The 21,904-nt window shown below is 36.9% G+C and overlaps 1 protein-coding gene across 1 annotated transcript in view; it reads left to right on the top strand.

Moving 5' to 3' along the window:
• The first annotated feature begins 20,346 nt into the window (after positions 1 to 20,346).
• The window catches only part of LOC5567636 (talin-2), a 188,033-nt gene continuing 186,475 nt past the window's right edge, over positions 20,347 to 21,904 (top strand). Inside the window, exon 1 of the mRNA XM_021840789.1 lies at positions 20,347 to 20,457. The gene's annotated coding sequence lies outside the window, so the exon portion shown is untranslated. The remainder of the gene's footprint in view (positions 20,458 to 21,904) is intronic.

Raw genomic sequence — 21,904 nt, 5'->3', positions numbered from 1 at the left:
CGATTAAATGTGCAGTCATACATATTTTATATATTACAAATAGTAGCATGAAACGAGCTCACCAATTGATCCGTCAACCTTGACTGAGCAGCAACAATCCACTTTCAGCTTCACTTGTTTGCTCGGCTACGCAGCAATTGGAACATACTGTATTGTGACACCACGATCCACACTGGAATACATTGGCTCCCATCACAAAGTCCACATTAGCTTCCTGGGATCGATATTGATATTCTAGGATCCACATTGGGATCCCAGAATCCACACTGGAATACCAGGATCCATACTGAAATCTTAGGAGTGCACACTGAAAACCCAGGATTTACACTGAAGTACCTGCATCCACACTGGAATCTCAGAATTCACACTGGAATTTGTATATGCACTTCGTGCTAAGAATGGCTTCGACTGAATTAGCTCAAACTTTGACAAGAGACAAGCGTTCAACAGCTTTATATTTGAAGAGTATGGTAAGAGTCCATGTTTCTTAAGCTTGACTTTTTACGCTATTTACAGTTTAGAATATCTAAACCAATATTCATAGGTTGTCGTTTCTTTTTCTGAACATTTCAGCATACATTCGTTGAAACTTAACTGGCTCTCCAACCAAATGCTGATTCAATTTCAAGTTTTTTATTCGTTATATAAACTTAATACAAATTTGAGCGAACTATTATTTTTTCCTATCCTGTTGTATCCCGTTCAACCTCCATAGCTTGCAAACTGCGTCAGAATTGGTATTCTTCTTCTTTATGGAGGTCGTTGCTGTGGCCACAGCTTCTCCCCATATCTATCCGCATCCTTGAACATTATACTCGCTCAAGCGAAAGCTGATTTTTCCCTCGAAAGAAATGAAACCGACAGCGTGAAAAACTTGCTCGCCAATCGGGCGCCACGTTTATTGCGAGCAATTTTATTCTTGGATCCTATTTGTTGAGCAACTTTTTTTCCGCTGTTCTTCTTCTTTTTGTTGCGACCACTTAAATCTATCCACTTCTATTCGACTCGCCAAGATGACTGCAGCAGATCAAACTTCATACAGGGTAAAGTGGGGCAAAAGTTCGGCTGGGGCTACAGATTCTATTTGAAATTTCTAGCTCAATTCAAAACAAATGTTGTAAATGTCCTAAGGGTTTGACAAATGCTTAAAATAGGACACTTCTATTCCAAATAAAATAGAAATCGATTGAGATTTAGAAAAGTTACGGCCTTTTGTTGGTTTTGGACGTGAAAATGGTAAATTGGTACTCTCATTGCATAGAACAAAATCAAAATAAAATCCTATTCTATTATTTATGTAATGGCGTTGCTAAACCTATCATTCAACAGTTATAGCTTTTCTGGAAAATCGATTTTTCCACTAAGGTCAAACTTTCGACCCCAACTTACTCTACATGTGTGCACATACAGCGGTAATTGCTGTGGCGTTTCTCTAGCGCAATCATAACTTTTGATGGTGCGTCGTTCCGTAAGGAATCCTTTTCTCGAGTGGATCTCGCGTGGATTGGATGGAAGGTAATTTAGATATCATTTAGCGAGATTGGGTTCAAATGGATTGCTGTGCCGTTGTTGATGGGTCCCTTTTTGTCACGATGACTCATCTCCAAAAGTTGTAACCCGCCACCGTCTTATCAGATCTGCTGTATGCGCACATGAATTGCCAAGGCAGTTTTCCTTTTTTTCCTCCCTCTGAACGGAAAATCGGGGGTGCTAAGCGCCAGAAATGGGATACATTTGTCTGAATTATGCATCCTCACATACAAGTAACAACGATTCTCGCTGGTAGCGTTGGAATGAGAATGAAATTGTTCGTAAGAGATTGAATCTATAGTGCGGAGCCAAAACGGGACGTTTGCCGGAAGATGAAAGCAATTGATTTGTTTTTATTTATTGCACATTTTTATGTATGATCGTTCGATTCAGTTTGCTGGATTCGTTTCAGCTGGCACGATTTATTGTAATCTGACTGCCGTTTACTCGTTTGCGGGGTGGATTTTTTTTTTCATGGGAGTAGATTTGAAGAAAATCAATCAAGCGAGAAAAATTGCCTCATGAGTGATAATATCAAATGTCAAAGAGATTTAGAAAAACTTAGTATTTTTTTGAATTGTAATTGTAATTAAACGGTTGAAATTTTTTAAGCAAACACCCCTTTTTGAAGATATGTATGTCCTCATTCAGATATACATTTCTGCACAATTTAGTTTTGTATAACACATTTAATTAACTTATGTTTTTCGTAGATTATCTTATACCTACAGACTCCTTCGAAGTAGACCAAAATTGTGAACCCAGTTAACTAGACATCAATTTATATCTATATCAATTTATAATCAAAGTACTATATCCAAATAAACTTTATCGGAATCCTTTATAAATATGTATATGTATATCAAAGATGATAAAAAATAATATGTTCCGAAATATCAGATCATTATACAACTATGTTCATCAGGAGCGATGCGTCATCAGGAGCAACGATGCATCATCAGGAGCAAATCCAAGAAAAACGAAAAAAGTGCTTTTTTTAGGATCACTTTTTTCCATATTTTCTTCCTACACGTTAATGGAAATATTGACTTATTGAAACGAAACTTAATAAAAAAAATTTATAAGAAAAGTTTTTATACATTATGAAGTGAAGAATGCAAAAAATAGTGTTCTATATAATTTCAGCTGTATTTAGCAGAGCTTCAAAAATCGATTATGATAAAGTAACGTTTGAAAACCGATCTAATTTCAATAATTCAGTTTTTTTAGAGCAGTTATTATTTTGTTTGAAGTCTGTTTTACGTGGTGTATGGAGTAAACATGTTTTCCGATTGAATTACTTTTTCATCCTATCTTGTTTGATATACATTTTTTTCAATACTAAACAGTGCATCTTCAGAAGGCACATCAAAATGCCATTATGTGCAAGATTTTGTTTTTAATGCTGTTAAAACCTTGTCGTATTCACGTTGAAAGTGCATATTTTTCAATATTTTTTTAATTTGTTCAATATTTGATGACATTATAAAGATTTGCTTGAAAAAAAGTATCAGAAAGATTAACTGTGTTGCTATATACAGTATTGAATGTTTGCGACTACTTTTCGATACACTCCTTATATACGAGAACGGAATGGACACAGTCGTATATGGAGTTATGAAATCTTAAAAATGCAGCAATCATAAAACACAAAAAAAAATGTATCCACTATGAAGTTAAAATTTTTTGTAATATTGTATACATTTCATTCAGAAGCATAATGATATATTTGTAAGCAAATATTATATTTTATCATTATTCAAACATGAAAGATGTGCTTAAAATAAACTAAACAGTATGCCATAATACTTGGAATTATTAGTGATTTATTAGGAATTATTAGGAATGAAGTTTATAATTATGCTACTGCTCAATACCCAAGTTGTTGACAACGACTCTTGCAATTGTCTGTATGACACAGACAGTAAAGGAGCTGGTAACGATCAAATGACCCAGGCTCGAATCCAGTCAGATTTTTTCCTTTGCAAGACCTTGTTGAATCGTAAAAATATGATTTCATCTCGTCGTTTATTCTGATTATCAAAATCGGTTAAATCAGGTGTTTTTGAAAACAGTCGTATATAATGTCGAAAGAAATGGCTGCAATCGGCTTGATGCTTCTGTATAGCATCCACTCTAGTATGCATATAACTTTATAGAGCAGTAAATACGATTTCTTGGGTGTTGTATATGCATGAATAATTTAGTTTCAATTTCGATATACCAGACATATTGCTGGCTGTGAAAGCATAACCATCTTTGAAGGGTTTGTTGTCCGGTAGTCTTGCAACTTTCCCTGCCCAACACACCCTTCCGCATTTCGCCACATGGTTCGTCGTAGAGCCTGGCGCCTATCAGCATGTAGGGAGCCGAATCCTATTCTTGGCACTTTTAATTCACTTCGGCAGTGAGGTTTTTTTTAAAGCTGCTAAGCTCATGTTTGGTCATAATATGCGTCGTATCGAAGAGCTTCTAATTGCAAAGTTTCAGATAATTCGGCCGAGAAAAACCCCCCATGCCAAAATGAGTCATGGAAGGGCCCAAGTAGCTCTGCATCCTACTTTTTTTTTGACACATTCATCACCTAACCGACTTTTGTCGCTCCACGTTTCAGGCGTGTGTACAGATCGATCACAATTCCAAATGTTCTGCCAACAATGTCCATATTTCCATATCATCCGCGAAGCAAATAAATTGGCTGCATCTAGTGAAAATCGTACATCGGTTGTTAAATCTTGCATGACACCTTCTAGTGCGATGTTGAACAGCAGGCACGACCTTGTTGTTCTTGAGTTGTTGAATGGCATCCTTAAGTCCCTCCATTGTGTGAGCTAGTTGGTTTACACAGGCCGCTGTGCTGATGTAGCCATCACCATCGCTGTCCTGACCTTATATGCCTGTGTTCTCTGCGCCATTCAGATATTCAACGTAGTGGTGCTATCATCATTTGATCACTTCGCGTCCGTCCGTCATGATGCTCTCATCCTTATCTTTGCACATTTCAGCTCGCGGCATGAAGCATTTTCGGGATGCGTTGAGCTTGTGATAGAACTTCCGCGTTTCTTGAGAATGGTGTCTCGTGCAACCTTTTCCAAGCGGCGTTTTTTGTCCCGGAGTAGGCGGGTTTGCTGTTTCCGCTTCAGTCTCTATTCGTTCCACATTTTGACGAGTACCATGCTACAGCATTTCAGCTCACGCTGCATTTTTCTCCTCCAAAACATCATGGAACTCCTCGTCGAACCAATCGTTCCTTGAACTTCGTTCCACGTATTTGACAATGCTTTTGACAGCGTCGTTAATGGCTGCTTTGACTGTCCTCCAGCAGTTCTCAAGAGGGCTCTATCGAGCACGCCCTCATCCAGCAATGCTACCTCAAGATGCTGCGCGTACGCATTGGCGACATCCGGGTGTTTCAGCCGCTCTAGATTGTACCGAGGCGGGCATCAGTACCGTACATCGTTGACGACGGACAGTTTCACCATCACCAGGTAGAGGTCGGAGTCAATGTTAGCGCCACGATAGCTTTCGGCGTCGGTTATGTCGGAAAAGTGCCGTCCATCGATCAAAACTTGGTCGATTTTCGATTCTGTCTGCTTATGTGTACCGATACGGGAGGCTGGGCTAGAAATATGTACTACGAATGGCCATTTTCGTGCAGGCGGTGAAATCTATCAGTCGTGGGCCGTTTCCGTTTGTCAGCCGGTGGGCGCCGAACTTTCCAATAGCCGGTCTGAATTCCTCCTCCTGACTAAACTGAGTGTTGAAATGTCCTATGATGATCTTAACGTCGTGGCTTGGGCAGCCGCCATACTCGTATTCGAGATGCGTGTATAAAGCGTCCTTGTCATCATCAGTACTTTCGTTGATTATGCTAGAGTTAAAGGATCGGCCATTAATTCTCAACTTGCACATTCTTTCGTTGATCGGCCAACATCTGATCACGCGCCTTTGCATATTGCCCACCACTGTAAAATCTGTTCCCAGTTCACGTGTGTTGCCGCAGCTCTGGCAGATGGTATGGTTACCTCTGAGCGTTCGCACCATTGCTCCTGTCCATCACACCTCATACAGCGCTACGATTCCGAAACCGCAGACCTTCAGTACATCGGCGAGTATGCCTGTACTACTGATGAAGTTAAGAGAGTTGCAGTTTCACGTACCGAGTTTCCAATCACTAGTCCATTTCCATTGCTGTGGTCTTTGCCGATTGATCTGAATGTTCGTATTTTCTTATTGCCGTATTGTATTGATTTATTCTTAAGGGTGGCTTGCAGAGCCTGACCCTAGGTTTCCAGAGGTCGATTTCCCCTTAATGTTTGGAGGGCCATAGTGCACAGTTTAGCTTAGAGTCCTTCTTTGGCACTCGGACGATGATAAGCCGCCCCTGACGCTGTTGTGAGCCGATCCTAACATGGAGTACAGACGCTCCAAGTTTACAGAAGTAAATCCCCCTTCTCTGTCAGCATACGATAAAAGTTCCCACCGGGGTTGGTTACCCGATCTTCCCTAAGGTTGCTCGTACAGTCGTGTCCCGGCCAGTACCACAAGCAGGGGGAAAGAGGCTAAGGACCACACAAAGGGGTCTATTTTATTCCTTCAAGTATGCAAAGTACCAACAGTACGCCATGTCTAGCTTTTTTCAACCCGCTTGTAAGAAACTTAATTTTAATTATTTTTTTTATAAATTCAGCTTTAGCCAATCCTTGGAGTGGAAATTTGGATCACTCTTCACGTTTGCCCATAAATGTTTCGAAAATAGTATATTCGTAATAAACTACCAAAATAAGTTAATCTTCAATGTTTTTTTTTTGCTTTGCTCATAATGCTATATATCAGTATAAATTGATTTTTTTTATTTGTTTTAGTATAATTCTATTGAAAGCTATGTTCCAAATCTTGTTTCAAAATAAGGTTGTTAGATAAAGTTGTTTTTGAAAACATGTTCGTTGTATGTATAGATATATTTAGATTTTGGTATTCAATTAAACTCACAACAATTTATAAACTCTGTTGTAAGTGGCAAGAAAAGCCATCATATAAATGATACCCCGAAGGGTAATTAATGGATGCCGAAAGGCAACAAACTTTCTATTGGTCAAAATCTCGTTGGCGCCATGTTGGCTACGCGTGTTGGGTAAGCACAGGAAACGGTATGACCTTCCTGGAGGTCATTCCCACGTGGGCATGCGTCATCGCATCCAGCAACGGTTGGAAAACTCCTCCAGACGCCGAACACACTGATATCATCCTTCCAACATTTTCTTCATAGTATATACCAACATATATTCGTGGAAATGACATTCAAATGTAATTTCCGCCATGTTGTAACATGTTTCAAACATCTTGTCTTCTAGCTAAAATAATTCATTCCAGTTGAGTTGTAAACTCAAGCTTTTGACAGCCATTGCATTTTAACGGAAGCAAAAAGCAATAAACTCCCGATTCTGTGGAATGAGTTACTGTCTTTTGGTAGAACTTAATTCGGAAGGAAACAACCCGAAATTCGTTTGTCACTAAAAGAACATATTTATATTCCTTAGCTATATGTAAAGAAGACCACCACCCAAGATGCAGAGATTCTTTCTTATGTGCTGTTTTCTTATGTACCAGCGAAAATTTTTTCCATATTATTCCTTCGTCTCCCACTCAAACAGTAGCAAAGAAGATTCTATCCTCGTTAGAATTCGGTTGCCCGTGCGCAGCTTTTTTACTCTCTACCGTTTGTTACAAATCAATTCCCAAAGCGGTGGGGGGAAACATCACATTCTGTTTTCCAGCTTTCCGCATTGGTTAGTGGGTTCTATTCTGTTGGCTGCGTTTGGAAGCTATCATTTCTACTGGTTGTTTTGTTATCGGGAAATCTATGGTGCTTGTGCGTTTGTACATAAAATACAACAGGGAAAATTGGTTTTTGCGTTGGTAGCCACCATTTTACCTTGATTCTTGCGAGTGTTTTCCAAATTTGCGGGTGGATTGAGGTAAGTTGTGCTTGGGGAAACGTAGCGGTGAATAGCGTTGAAAATTTATTGCTTTGAATCACGTGGTTGGGAGATTTGAATGAGCGACAAGCGAGAAGAAATATTGTATTTTCCTTAAAATGTACAAATCCATGTTAGCTCAAAGCATCATTATTCGTATTGACATAACGTCCCCATTAGGACAGAACTTGATTCTTAGCTTAGTGTTCTATGAGCACCGTAAACTGGGAGCAAATTGATCACTATTTTGCAACATTTTGATATATTATCCTTAGGAAATCAAATATTTTCAAATTAATTTCGACATAGTCAGAACACAATTGATCTTTATAAGTTTACGTTATTTATTTTTAATGAAAAAGCATTAAACATTTAATAAAATTAGCTATAATATTAATAATTAAAAATCACGCAATGAGGCGAATTTGATCACCATATAACAAAACAGGTTTTAGAAAATTCGGTAACTGCTAGATTCGGGTCTCCCGAAAATGTAAAATCCTTAAACAACTCGTGAATTCTATCATTTAATTGCAAAATAAGACATTGGAAATCAGCATAATACACCTAAATAAAGACAATTGCTGTTGAAATAAAATAAATTATTTAGTTCGACCCTTGCTCAAAACGTGTTTATTTAGCAATGGAATACGATGTTGGTTGGACTTTATGCTGATCATGAATCACAATGATAATCATGGTTAGACATCTTTTGAAAAGTCCCACTCGATGAATTACCTCGAATAAAAAAAGTGTTCTCTACAAATAAAGATGGATTTTTTTATTTTTGTCTATCCCTTTTTAGAGAAGAAAATGTTTAGTGGTAATGATAGTTGATTTATTGCAATAAATAAACCATTGTGATTTTCTAAACACGTGATTGATTTCTTTTTGTTCAAATATGTCTCAATTTTTATTGAAGCTTGCGTAACCGTAATTTACACGATTATTTAAAAGAAATGTGTTGTCCCCGTTGTTTCTTACCCAACTGCAATGAATGCTAGCACATTGTTTTTAAATATGACTAGGCTTTATGTCACACTTCAAAGAGAGTTCATACTTATACATGGAGAGGTTAGAAGCAAAGTGGTGTAAGTAACAAGAACCTAGTTTTAAAAAAATCGACTTTAAATTTTATATCAGCATTTTTTCATTCTATAAAAAATGTTTTGGAACAAAAAAAAAACATGCTAATTTACTGCGATTTATGATATTTCTCTGTTGGATGGAAAAACCACCCTTAAACACCGTCGGATTGCTTGAAAACTGTCTTTTTTTAGTAGTCATAACTCAAATCCGATCAAAATGTAGGTGTTCAGATATACCGCACTCTAGGGATTTGATACTCGGCAATACTGCTGCAAGTTTAACATTGCCATGTTGTCAAGTAAACATGCACTCGCCGGTCCAACACTGCTGGGTTCAACAGTAGCATAGCTCGGCTCACTTTGTTCCCACACAAGGTTAGCTTGATTGAAATCGCCACAAACAATCATTAAATCATCATTGCATGCGCAGTCAAGGCTGTCCCTGACAGCATCGGAGAAGTATTTTACAAACATAATATTTGAACGCATTTCTGGAGGAATGTATCCAGCGCAGATGAACAGAGACGATTCTGCTGTTCGCATACGGGCTAGTACGAGCTCTAGATCTTCCACGGTACACTGAACTGGAAAGGAGTGAAGTTTGCGTTCTTGTGGCTGCTACTTGTATTGCGATCATTCATGTAGACAGCATAGTTTTCACCTGAGAGTTTTCACTAAATAGTTGTGCAGACGTCACAGTTGCATCGAGATTTGTCTCCACAAGAACATTGACATTGTACTCGCATTCATTCACTGCTAGAAACAGCTCGTCGATCTTTGTGCGCAAACCTCTGACGTTTTGGAAATAAACGTGCATTTGACGAGTGTGCTGCGAGGGCTGAAACGGTTGCACAGGCGGTGACCCATTATCGAAACTATTGATAGACAAGTACTCTCCTCAGTCGGAGGTGCTCGCACCTCCGCCGTCCTCCAAATGACGCGTTGTTTGGATATCTCTCCCAACGTCGGCTATTCCATGTGGGCCTATATCAACGTGGTTGCGTTCGTCAAGTGGTGGATTATTGAAAGCTACCCCGTTACCGTCAGTAAACTGTAACGGTTAGAAATTAGGTGCGGGATCGTCAGAAGTAAAAACATGATATTCGCCTCTGGTGAAGACCGGTTGGTCCAGAGGCGCGTCCACGTTCGAAACCATGGGTAGGACAAACGTTGAAAAATAGTTTGTGCACAGTGAAGTTAAGAAAAAATTTACCCATATGGAATACTAGGCTGGATATTGAATTACTATATTCGAGAGGCAAACGCAAAAGCATGTAAGTCACATTTCGTCGGACATCAGAAAAAAAAACATAATCCTTAGAAGTCTGGCTTGTTTTTTTTTGACTCCCATACAAATTGTACAGAATAAAACATTGCTGAAAAAACATCAAAGTAGATTTTCTCAAAACTAAGCTTTTGTCACTGACAACCTTTAGCTTCTAACCCCTTCATTTCTTAGTAGTCATTAGAAGGGCTGATAGCGAGTGCTTGGTTTAAAAATAGAAAATTATAGCCCTCTTGCTTGGAAAGAGGAGACCAAAAAGTGAACTAAAAGGAAACAAAAAAGAGACCAAACAGGAACTAATAAAACAAAACATCTAACAGGAGACTAGAGATTGTAGAGCATCGGAGCAGACATATATCTAAGATCTAAGATTTTTTTAGAATTCCTCACGGCATTACTACGCGGTTTTTCATGTTATTCTGAGACAAATTTCATCAGAAGTGATTCTGGTATTTCCCCAAATGTTCAAATAATACTCAGTAAATTTCTAAAGGATAAATGATTCAGAAATTTCTCAAGGAACTTCTTTCAAATTTTCCTAAGGAATTCTTCCAAGAATTGTTGTAGGGATATCTCAAGAATTCTTCAGGAAAGCCACTGACCTTTAAATTCTTCAAAGATTATTTAAGAAATCATCCATCGTTTTCTCCGGAACATCCTCCAAAATTCTCGGTCAAAACGTTTTCTTAATTTCAATCAATAACTTCTCCAAAAATTTCCAGTGATTTTGTATAAAATTGTCCTTTAGGATTTATATAAGATTTTAACTAGGGATTTCTCCAATGATATCTTCAGCAATTGCTTCAGAGATTACTTCTAAGATTTCTACAGCAATTCCTCCAATAATTCTTTGAGATTTTCTGAACACTGAATGAACAAGGGTTTGTGAAATAACTCCCGGACTCTTGAAGGCATTTAAGTAGATTTCCTTGATGATTTGCTACAATATAGTAATAATCATGAAAAAGTTAATCGAATCACGACATAATGTTCTTAAGGTTTTGTAAATTTCTCAAAAAACATTGAACAGAATCAAAATGAAAATTGGTATAGGAATGATCGCCAGAATTTGAAGATTGTATGGGAACTTTTCGAAAAACTTTTTTAGAAATGTTAAGGAAAACTGCAGGAGTAATACGTGGATAAAATGCTACAGAAATTCCTAGAAAATAGATTTGTTCGAAGAAGCCCTCAAGGAATTTTGGTTTTCTGGAAGGAAAGGTGAATAAATTTCTGAAGGAATCCACATAAACATGCGGAGGAACTTAGCAGGGTTTCTTGTAAAACCCTTAAACTATTTCTTGCAAAAACTGTGACATAAACCTTTGGGGATTTCCTCAGATGAAATTGAAATAACTGAGAATTCGTTTAAAGGATTAGTTAAAAAAAATATCTTCAGGAAATTGTAGGATAGTTTTGGAAAAAAATTCAAAGTAATACCTGAGAAAGTTACTGGAAGGAGTAGCTTTGGGGTTCTCAAGGGTTTCCGGGAGCAAATTTTGGAAAAAATCGTTTAAGTATTCTTTGAAAAAATGCTGACAGAATTTCTGGGAGAATTGGAAGAAAAAACTCTAGAAGAATTTCTGGAGAGAGGTCCCTGCAGGAGACCCTGAAAGTATTATGAATAAAACCAAAATGATATTTCCTGAAGCTTTTCCTTGGGGAATCTGAGACGAAATTCTTGATGAGTCTGTTGAACCCGTTAAAGTTTCTGAAGGTTTCTTTGTAGTCTGTAGAGTAAGGTGGGGCAAAAGTTCGACCTTAGTGGTATAATCAAAGTTACCAGGAGAACAATAGCAGTTGAAACAAAACAAATACCATACAGTGAACCTTCAACATATTGGCTATACTTTTGCTGAATAAACTTGTGTCAAAATATTCACTCATTTTTAGTTATAACAGTTTCAAAATTGATTGTCTTAAACGAACTTTTTGATGGGGCAAGAGTTCGAATCAAGTGTGGGGCAAAAGTTCGCTGGCTAAAACAAAAAATATCGATCCGTTTATGGCACGCATACTTTACACCAGTCGTAAACTTAAGTTTGCCGAAAAATACACACTAAATTTACATAAAAAATGCCGAAAATCAGGTTAAATGTCTAAATGTAAATACACTCAAAAATAGCAGTTTTTCGCAAAACTTAATGGAAATGAACAATTTTGTTGACAGTTTTCGCATGATCAGACAAATTTAGCTAAATTTGAAGATAATATGTGGATTTTAGGCAATTTGCATTTTTTTCCGTGAGTTTATACATGGGTCGAACTTTTGCCCCGCTGATTCGAACTTTTACCTCACTATGGGCCAAAAATTGATTCCAAGCATTTATGCAAAAACGAATATACCTCAAAGCAACCTTATGATAGCCCAGTGAACCACGTATCGTATAAGGATGTGCGCCAAAAATCTCATATTCATACGTAAAAAATCAGAATCGCACAATATGTCAAATCAAAACGAATAAATGTTAACACAAATTGTATATAATTCTCCACTACGATTCATTGTCGACAAACTTTGTTGACAACAAACCATGCCGTAAATAGTATAATCTAGAATCGCATCAAATTGTATAAACTGACAGATCATATATCAATGCAGATAAGCATCAAATGAAATCGCAATAACTTAGCAAAATTTGCCACCCGAGGTCGGTATCTTCTGGCGGTGGGCTTCAAAGAACAACAAAGCGTGTGTGCTGTATAGCAAACTCCCTTTCATGTTGGCAAATAATCACACTATATTCATGTAGCGGTCTGTGGTGTAGTGGTATGGTACTGGTTTAGGGATCCAAAGGTCCGGTGTTCGAATCTCACTGGAAACTTTTTTTTAATTTTTATCGGAATTTTGTGGTATCGTATTGCTGACTATGGAAAGTCTGAAAAAGTCGTGCGAAGTGCGTATATGGCCTCCACTTTGGTGTGTATATAGCGTTTTCATGCATTTTATACGAGTGATTTGATTCATATATAATGATGTATAGCAAAAAATATACCAACCGAAATGTTGACTGGGAGGCCTAGAAACGCCCTTACATATTATATTGAAAAAGATTTTATCTTCAATTGGTTCCATGCAACGAAAGTTTGACCAAAAATTATAACATTCACGTCGAAAAACAACAAATAGCCATAACTTTTCCAAATCTCAATCAATTTTTATGATATTTGGAGTGAAAGTCTCTTACTTGAATAGCATTCGAACCACCATCACATTTATAAATTTAGTTTTGAAATGAGCTAGAAATTTAGAATAGAAACTCTTACCCCACTCGAACTTTTGCCCCACTTTACTCTATATCTTTGCATCAGGATTTAACGCAAGCAGAATAAGGAAAAAGGGACTTTAGTGACTATTTTGGTTAAAATAGATACTTAATACACCTTCCAATAAAAATAGAGACTTTTTAGAGACGCATTAAAACCATGTCTATTAAAAGAAACCTATTACCAGTTCTGCCTTTGGGATCATCAATTGGATCAACTTTTTTAAATCATTCATATTAAACATATGAATATCCTTCATATTTCTATCCTTTTCAAATCTATTTTATAAAACAAATTTGACAAAAATATACCAATGTTTTACTTAACTATTTCTAGACAACAAATGGGTGGAAAACAAAATTCTGTGAATTTGTGTAGTTGTTATTCCACTGCATCAAAGTGCCTGGCTAATAATAAATAAAAATCAGGAGAAACTGAAGATGCTTGAAAAATGTTTGATCGCGCAGAAACTCCATCAAATATTTTGTTAGAATTTCTTAAACAAATCTGCAACACAAAACCTCTCAGAAAATCGTCATTATTTTGATCTGAATATTTTTATAAATGATGCCACAAAATATCACTGGGAATTTTTCCCAAATCATTTTTCAAGAATTAACTTATTGATGCTCACGGCAATTTGTCCAAGAGTGAGCCGTAGATATTTTGAGAAACCATCCATTGATTCATTCAGAAATGTCATTGAGGATGACTTAATTTATTTTTTGTAATGGTCAAAGAAGTTGCTTGAAGCAATTATCACAGTTAGTTTCCAGAGTTTTCACTATAGGTTATCTCAATTGTTCTATTAACGAGCAAGAAATTTTTGAGTGATGCACAAAACATTTCCCGCTTTACTATGAATATGAATACCATGAAAAACCTTATTGTGTTTTCCAGGCTTCATAACAACATTGATCGAATGTGTATGTATATTGAACAGATGATGAATAGTTTAATTTATTTTCCAAGCTTTCTGCTGATCTTGTGTTTTTTTTTTGTTGAATCGTGGGTTGGACAATCATTTACATGTCCTACCTGACCTACCCACTTCCCGCGCCACTGGGTTGGTCCCCACCTTCCTAAAAATAACGTCCTATGGTTGATTTGCATTCATAGCGCTGTCAAAAGGGGGCTCAACAGGAACCCTTCCATGACAGCGCTTATTGGGTTGATCATCGAATTCTCTGAACAGAAGTCCGTCCGGCCAGGTTGAAGCGTTCAGAGCTAGTTCACGATGTGCAGGATTCAATCCGATTTTGAAGGAGACGAAAGTCAGCTTTGCGATATCTGCATCCTTGGCAACCAGACGAACTACAGCAATATCGAAATATCTCTAGAATCTGATAACAAAAAATACAATTAGGGCAAATTCTAAAAACAAAAACAGTGGACGTTTTTCTTTTAACCCGTATAGGCTTTATACTTTATGCCCAGGGAAGTCAAGGGAATTTCCATTACGAAAAGATCCTGGACCGACCGGGAATCGAACCTAGACACATTCAGTATGGCTTTGCTTTGTAGCCACGAAATCTAACCACTAGGCTAAGAAAAGCATATTGTACATAATTTGAGATTTAATTCATTGCGTCTATTCTCTTTGCTCTATTAAGGAAAACTATTGAAGGATAACAACATTTTTTATGAGTTCCGAAATTTTTGTCCATTCTTCGCAATTTTGCTAACGTGTACTGCCATAATGGTCTGATTTTCAAACAGTCAAAAAACGTGTATACTAAAGTCTCATTAGCAACAACAACAATATGTAGATGAGACTCTTTTTACCAATAAAGTAATTCTTGAGCAAGCCAGAGCTTGAGTTTTTGTAATTGATATTCTTGGAAACATTTATTTAGGTGCTCTCGAACTACATTAGCTATCGGATGGAAATCAAGCATTTTCATATAAATTTCAGACGACATTGAATAATTACGATCGTCAGATCTTATTCTCCGATTATGAATATGAAAAGATAGGAGGAATTCCATTCATTGGAGTGTAAATTACTCAATTATGTTGAATTGCAGGTGATTGCCTGTATTGGAATAGGGTGCCGGTACCAATGGTTGTAATGTAGCAGTAGATTGGACTATGGAATAAAACGTACATTTTCGATAAAAACAACATGAGTTATTTTTGGTGGATAGATCGTTCCTAGTTTAGTCGATTTGACAAATTTCAGCTTTTTATTGTATCAAAAAGTCATATAAATAATTGAGTTTACGCAAAAAATTTGCTCCCTTGCACCAATAATTGCCGTATGTCAACGGATGGAAGCAATTTTTAAAATGGATGAATAAAAATGAGGAAAAGTCCCAGAGATGATCTTTATGCTTCATTCGAAAGATATTAGTTGCTGTTCCGAGGGAAAAATGTTAAACCTATATAAAAGTTTACCATTTAGTTTAAAATTCTTTGTATCATTGCCGAACGTCTACTACTGGAGCACTAGTGCAACTACTGGAACACGTGTACCAATAGTCCCTCAAGCGATTCCATGTTAAAAAATTGGTTTTATCACTCTTTTTATATTTTTCCCATATAGTGGAGGTTGAACTCTTTCTGTTGACGTTAAAAGATATCTGTTAAGGCTTTTCGTTATCTTGTAATGATTTTTTATAGCTTAGGTTAGCTATAGGCTTAGGTATGTATCAGATTTTAGAAAGAGCAAACATATTTAGGAATAATGTTTTCTGGGATAAATTCAATTGTTTTGTTTTATTCATCCACAGAAATCGGAAAAATTGGGTTATACTAATATAATACAATTTTCCAAATTTGATCGATTATCATTTTAAATGAGTCATAAAAAATCACTCCAAGAATTTTCAGTTTTTCGGAAATATTGATTCATTCTCAAATTCTTCTTTTATTAAGTCAATTTTGTGATAATTTTCTACTATCGCGGATACATCGTCGGCATAAGCAGTTACGAGGTCATAATTCCCGTTACATATTCGTTGCAAATTTGGTTCCAATTATATAACAAACAGATCATACTTATTAGATCATTCTATTTTATAGAGCATATTTATTTTACGTCTTCTGTAAATATACCATCTATCAACATTTTAGAAAATGAGATTGAAAAAAAAAAAAACTCAAGAAATCAGTGATTAATATTCTATAACGAATCATTTTTAATTAAGGTTGAACAATGTAGGATCATGAAAGAACGCTTAAATGGTATCATGGTGCCTGTTTTATTTTGGCAACATCAAAACGGTTGAATTTGACACATTCTACGCACATCTACTCCAAGGTACCAAAATTTTGAGCTCTGAAATGTTTCCAAAGCTTTGCAGAACATGAAAGACAATATATTAAATTGTATAAAATTGAAAGTACTATAAAAACATACCTAGAAGTTGTATAAAGTTTATAAAATTTATTGGTGAGAATTTGAGACATTCAACAACATTTTTGTAAAAGTTTTGTTTCACAGTTTATCAAGTGTCACATGACTGTTTTATACGTTTACTAGAAGGGTATTCGATGGCATTCTTGTGTGCGGGTTTTATTGTTTGAAACGAATTATTAGTTCTTTGCAAACATATTGTTTCAAATAGTCGCATTATCATTGTGTAGCGTCACAAAAAAAATGCGTAATTTTTGACATTGAAAAACAAATACTTTTATCTTTTGGATTCTATTCCTACTCGTCAAGATACGTGTTTCAATAAAAAAAAGATCTACAAATTTACATTAGGTGCACATTACGTTAATTTAAACCGAAAATTTCCAGGACGAAACTAAAATTTACAAAATGCTCAATCTCAGCAATGCTGTGAATCCGATTTTCGAAATTTTTGGCTTTTAGTGGAAAAAAGTGTACTAATTTTTAGCATTGGTGCCGCCTCACTGAAAATTACACCATTTTTGTGAGATGTGAATATGTCTATGTTTTTATCTCGTTTTTCACTAAAACCTGATCAAATAGCTCTGGGTTTTGAATGGACTCGTTGGCTAGTAACCCAAATCTTATCAAGCAGGTGCCGTTTAGTGAAGGAATAGCCTCTTACATGTTAGGAAATACTTGGCTCTGATGGTAAACATCGTGGTACATCCGTAAACAAAGGTCAATTCATGGAAATAATCCAAGACAGCTGCGTTTTTTGCAAACTTATCAGAATTCCTTATTATAGAAAGCAATAGATTATTTGAATTTTTCATGGGCCTAGATGGTCACTATAATGGTGTCTAGTAGATACGGAACACCCGTAAAAAAATAGAATATCGTGAAAATCTTCTAGACCACTGCGGTTTTTTTTCCAAACATTTCAGAAATTATATTTATATATCGGATGAATTGGACTGTTCATATAGGTGACCACTATAAAGCTCTTAAGAGGATCTGTAACAACCGTAAAAATAGTCATCTCGTAAAAATCAACCTAGATAAACGTTTGTTTAGGCTGATTTTTACAAGATGACTATTTTTACGGTCGTTCCAGATCCTTCAGAGCTTTATAGTGCTCCCCTGTTATTTTTCAGATCTTCCGGACGTCGTGTCTTGATATTTGTCTATGAATGTCAAAACAATCCTTTATGTTGTATAACCTTCGTCTTCTTGGCATTACGTCCTCACTGGGACAGAGCCTGCTTCTCAGCTTAGTGTTCTTATGAGCACTTCAACAGTTATTAACTGAGAGCTTTCTTTGCCGAAATTTCCATTTTCGCATTCATAAGTACGATGATACTGTATGCCCAGGGAAGTCAAGGAAATTTCAATCACGAAAAGATCTTGGACCGACCGGGAATCGAACCCAGCTACCTTCAGCATGACTTTGCTTTGTAATCACAGACTCTAACTACTTGGCTAAGGAAGGTCCCTAAAATGAATAATGATGAATTTTAATAAGGTTTCAATAAACTTCGGTGGTCGAAAGGAGATGAACAATTCAATTTATACGTTATGTTCTATAAGTATGATTGTTGACGTGTTTGAAAAAATAATGCACAGTGGTCTAGGATGATTTCTACGTCCATTTTTGCGGATATTACGGAGGGAGTTGTTGTGGTCACATATGTCCATAAATAATTCCGAAAATCTATTACGTTATATATTAATGAATTCTGATGAGTTTGCAAGAAACTTCAGATATCTAGGATGATTTTCATGAGTTGAAGATTTTTATGGATATTTTGGGTTTTCCAGTGAACCAGGCTGTTCACCATTGTAGCCAAGTAGTCCCCAACATGTGTGAGACTATCCATTCACTGACCGTCATTTCTCTGATATGATTTGGGTTACTTCTCATAACAAGAGAGAAAAAAAAAACACATTTGCACCTCACAAATACGCGGAGGGTTTCAGAGGAACGGCACCAATGCTTAAAGCAGGTCCAATTATTTTCCTTCATTTAAAGTTAAAACAATCGTTTGGAGAATCGTTAGCAATGAGCGCTTTGGAAATTGTAGGTCCGTCCTGATTGGCTGCTTTTTTTTTTTGACGGTTCAATTGACAGCTCACGCCTTTTCGCATTTCTCCTATTTAGGCTCGCTACACACTTAAATCAGAATGCCGAAATCAGCTGTGCGAATTTCGGTTAAAGTTCGTTTGTTGACAACTCAGCAAAATTGACGTTTGATGTCAGCGGCACCCGAAGGTGCTGCTATAAACAAACTTGATTTTTTGCTGAAATATCAGTTAAAATTCAATTGCTGACCGCTTGGCTGTGCGGATCTCGGTAAAAGAATGAAAATTAGCCGAGCTTAACTGAGTGTGTATATGTAACATTCGTATTTTTTCCGATTTTGAGCTAATCTCGGTTTTGGTTTCAAACCATAAACACTTCCAACAAACTTAATGTTATCTGTAAGTTGTTCTAGAAAACAAAAAAAAAAATCTGGATGGGATTCATGACCGTTACGTTAAGTATTCTTACGAGCAGGAGCACTGAGAGTTCCATATCTTCCTATAATATTTTATGAAGAGAAAATTAATAGTTTCTGTCCCGAAACGAATGTATAGAACGATGCACAATAAAGATTTCTGATTAGAAAATGTTTGGAATTAATTATATTTTGCTTGGTTTCTATGCTAACAAGAAAAAAAGGAGGAGAAAAAGTAGACTATTAGGAAAAACTACAAGATTCTGAATAATAAGTTTATCTTTATTAAACCACATCCACGAGCCTCCGACTATTATTTTGCTACTTTTACTGCCATGCGGTAATAGCAAACTTGTATAATTTTCAAATATGGAATATTCAGTAGCACTATTTTAGAAACATGCATTTAAAATGTATCGTTTCCATCGAAAAATCTACCTGTGGTTCGTTACGACTGCAACATGCGTTCACTATTCTCATAATGGACCCCAGTGGGTAAAAAAATTAAAAATTAAATTTCCTAAATAATGTTCCCTTCTTCTATTCATCTCTATATAAGACAAGATGGGACATCTGACTTATTGTTAGTTTTTTCTCCACTTGTATGATCTATGTGTTGCCAGAAAACTGGCGATGTCTAGGAAGTACCCATTACAAAAATATCCTGGAATGACCGTTAATTGAACACAGACAAACAGCCTAATGAAACCTTCAACATTATTAAAAATAAGTCAAAACCGTGAAATTCGTAACAAGTTTATCATATGTGAAACATATAAGCAGAATTTATTGTTATTGTTGTAATAAAATATATTGACTAGATATAAATTTTTAGTCATTTGAAATTTATGAAAAGATGAAAAAGTGTAACCTCGCCTCAACCCAATCAATTTTAACCCTCACCGAGCTAGTCGTGTTCAGCATCTCTCGCACTGAGCCAGTAAATACTAGTATTAGTAACTGCCTGGGCTCACACATCTGTCAAGTTCTACGGAGCCGCAAATCGATTTTGACGTTCCTTCCCTATCCACCTCATTCATAATTTCACGCATACCATCGCTTCAACCCATTCGGTTGCCAATCTGCGCATGCTTCCCCAAGCAGCACTGTTAAGCCATGGGTCGGTCAATGTGTGTTAGGCTGATTTGATTTCGCCATTTTTATGTGTATGGTACGTGCTTGAATGTAAACACACAACACATCAAGGCCTACCTCTATGGCCATACCGTGTGTATTCAATGGAAAAAAGTAAACATTACCGCAAACGTACACAACACACATGGCCTGCCGCTTGATGTGGTGATGGTGCCTAATGAATGGGGTAAAAGAGCCCAGGCGAGAGTAGAGGAAAAAAAGATGAACCTCTCTTTGGACTTATGTGTGTTGTATGTGTCAGTTTTAGGGCGTTTTGTGTCAAAGTGCTAATTTTTCTGTGTTTTCCGAGAGAAAAAAGCCCTGTGGCTCGCTGAAAAAGGTACGTCCGGATTGTTAAAGGCTTGATCGTGCCGAATGGGTTCGCGATTTTGGTGAAAAAAGTCAAGAATGGGCGAAATTTCCGCTAAACCGCTGCATCTGGTAGCCCTCTCGATCTCGGGGTGTCGAAATAATATTGATCCGCCATTTTTGCCTGTGTCGTGTCGCCGTCATCGTCGGGTTCTTCGGTGGATGTGTGAGGATATATGGTTTTTGCATTTGTCGAAAGATATGATAAAATTGATTTTTCTTCTTGAATAAATATTATCTTGTGGTTATTTTGCAAATAACTGGAATGCTGACGTAAACTGATTTGACACAAAGTTAGGTTAAAACTCAGACGATTCATGAGATATCCAGCAATTGATACCCATACCAAACGATGTCAATTTACGGTATATCTCCGATAGATTCCTTATTAGGGTATTGAGACGTGAGTTGTTTATGCGATTGAAAGCGCTACTTGTTTTCTGGAATGTGATGACTTTTGGATGGTCTGCAATTGATTTGCGATCGATGCTATCAGTCTCCATGGCAGAGAAAAAGAAATTTAAAAAATAAGATTTTCAATCATCTCTCTGAAGGACGTTTCCAAGAAATCCAATAGGAATGCTTAGATGGGCGATGGGTGGTGATATTAGTAGAGTGTGTATATTGAAAGAACGTGTGTTTATTCGAAGGCGACGTGATATAGTTCTTAGCAGCGGAAGTGCAGTGATTCATCATAACTCAGCGCACGTAATTAGATGACGATAAAAAACAACATGAAACAGTCATCATGGCACACGACCAAGAACGGCGCGCCGGGATGTGCATATGGATCGTCGCTTTTCGATAGTTGCGGGCGCAGTGATCGCATCAGAGACGTATCTGCAGCTCGAGAGAAATAAGAAATTTCATAGCAGAAGCCAATTCCACGCGCATCAAATTCAAATTTGTCCATCATATGGCACTGCTTCATGCATGTTCTGTTTACATTAACGGTACCCGCAAATAGAATCAAACTTACTTGCGCGCTCTCTCATTAGACTTGCGCAGCTCTGCGCGTTGGAAATAGGGAAAGATAGCCTTTGAAGATACGGTATTGCTACTCAAAGGAAGGCGTAGACGACGATGTTTAGAATCATAGTTTTGTCTCAAATTCCAAAAAAAAGACTCATATTCCTGATTGCAACACAATTTTGAAGCATTTCTAGTGAAACAGCTGGTAATCGCAATGGATTTTAGTTCAAGGTCAGTGAACTAGCTTAGATCAATGAAGATGCGAATTTGTTCAATCAAATATTAACCCTCAAAGCCCCGGGACAGACCTTTTATTTTCAATCGACTGGTGCTCAGAAACAAATAAGTTTAACGAAATATGGTTTTCTCTATGATCGATGGGATGAGTTAGACTTCCTGCGAGTGGGGTTTTCAAGCCGGAAGTTCAGGTCAGGGCATGTTTTTCA

The sequence above is a fragment of the Aedes aegypti genome, chromosome 2, assembly GCF_002204515.2.
Source record: "Aedes aegypti strain LVP_AGWG chromosome 2, AaegL5.0 Primary Assembly, whole genome shotgun sequence".
Taxonomy (NCBI): Eukaryota; Metazoa; Arthropoda; class Insecta; order Diptera; family Culicidae; genus Aedes; species Aedes aegypti.
Note: the sequence above shows the minus strand (reverse complement) of the source record. Positions and strands in the feature narration are given on the sequence as shown.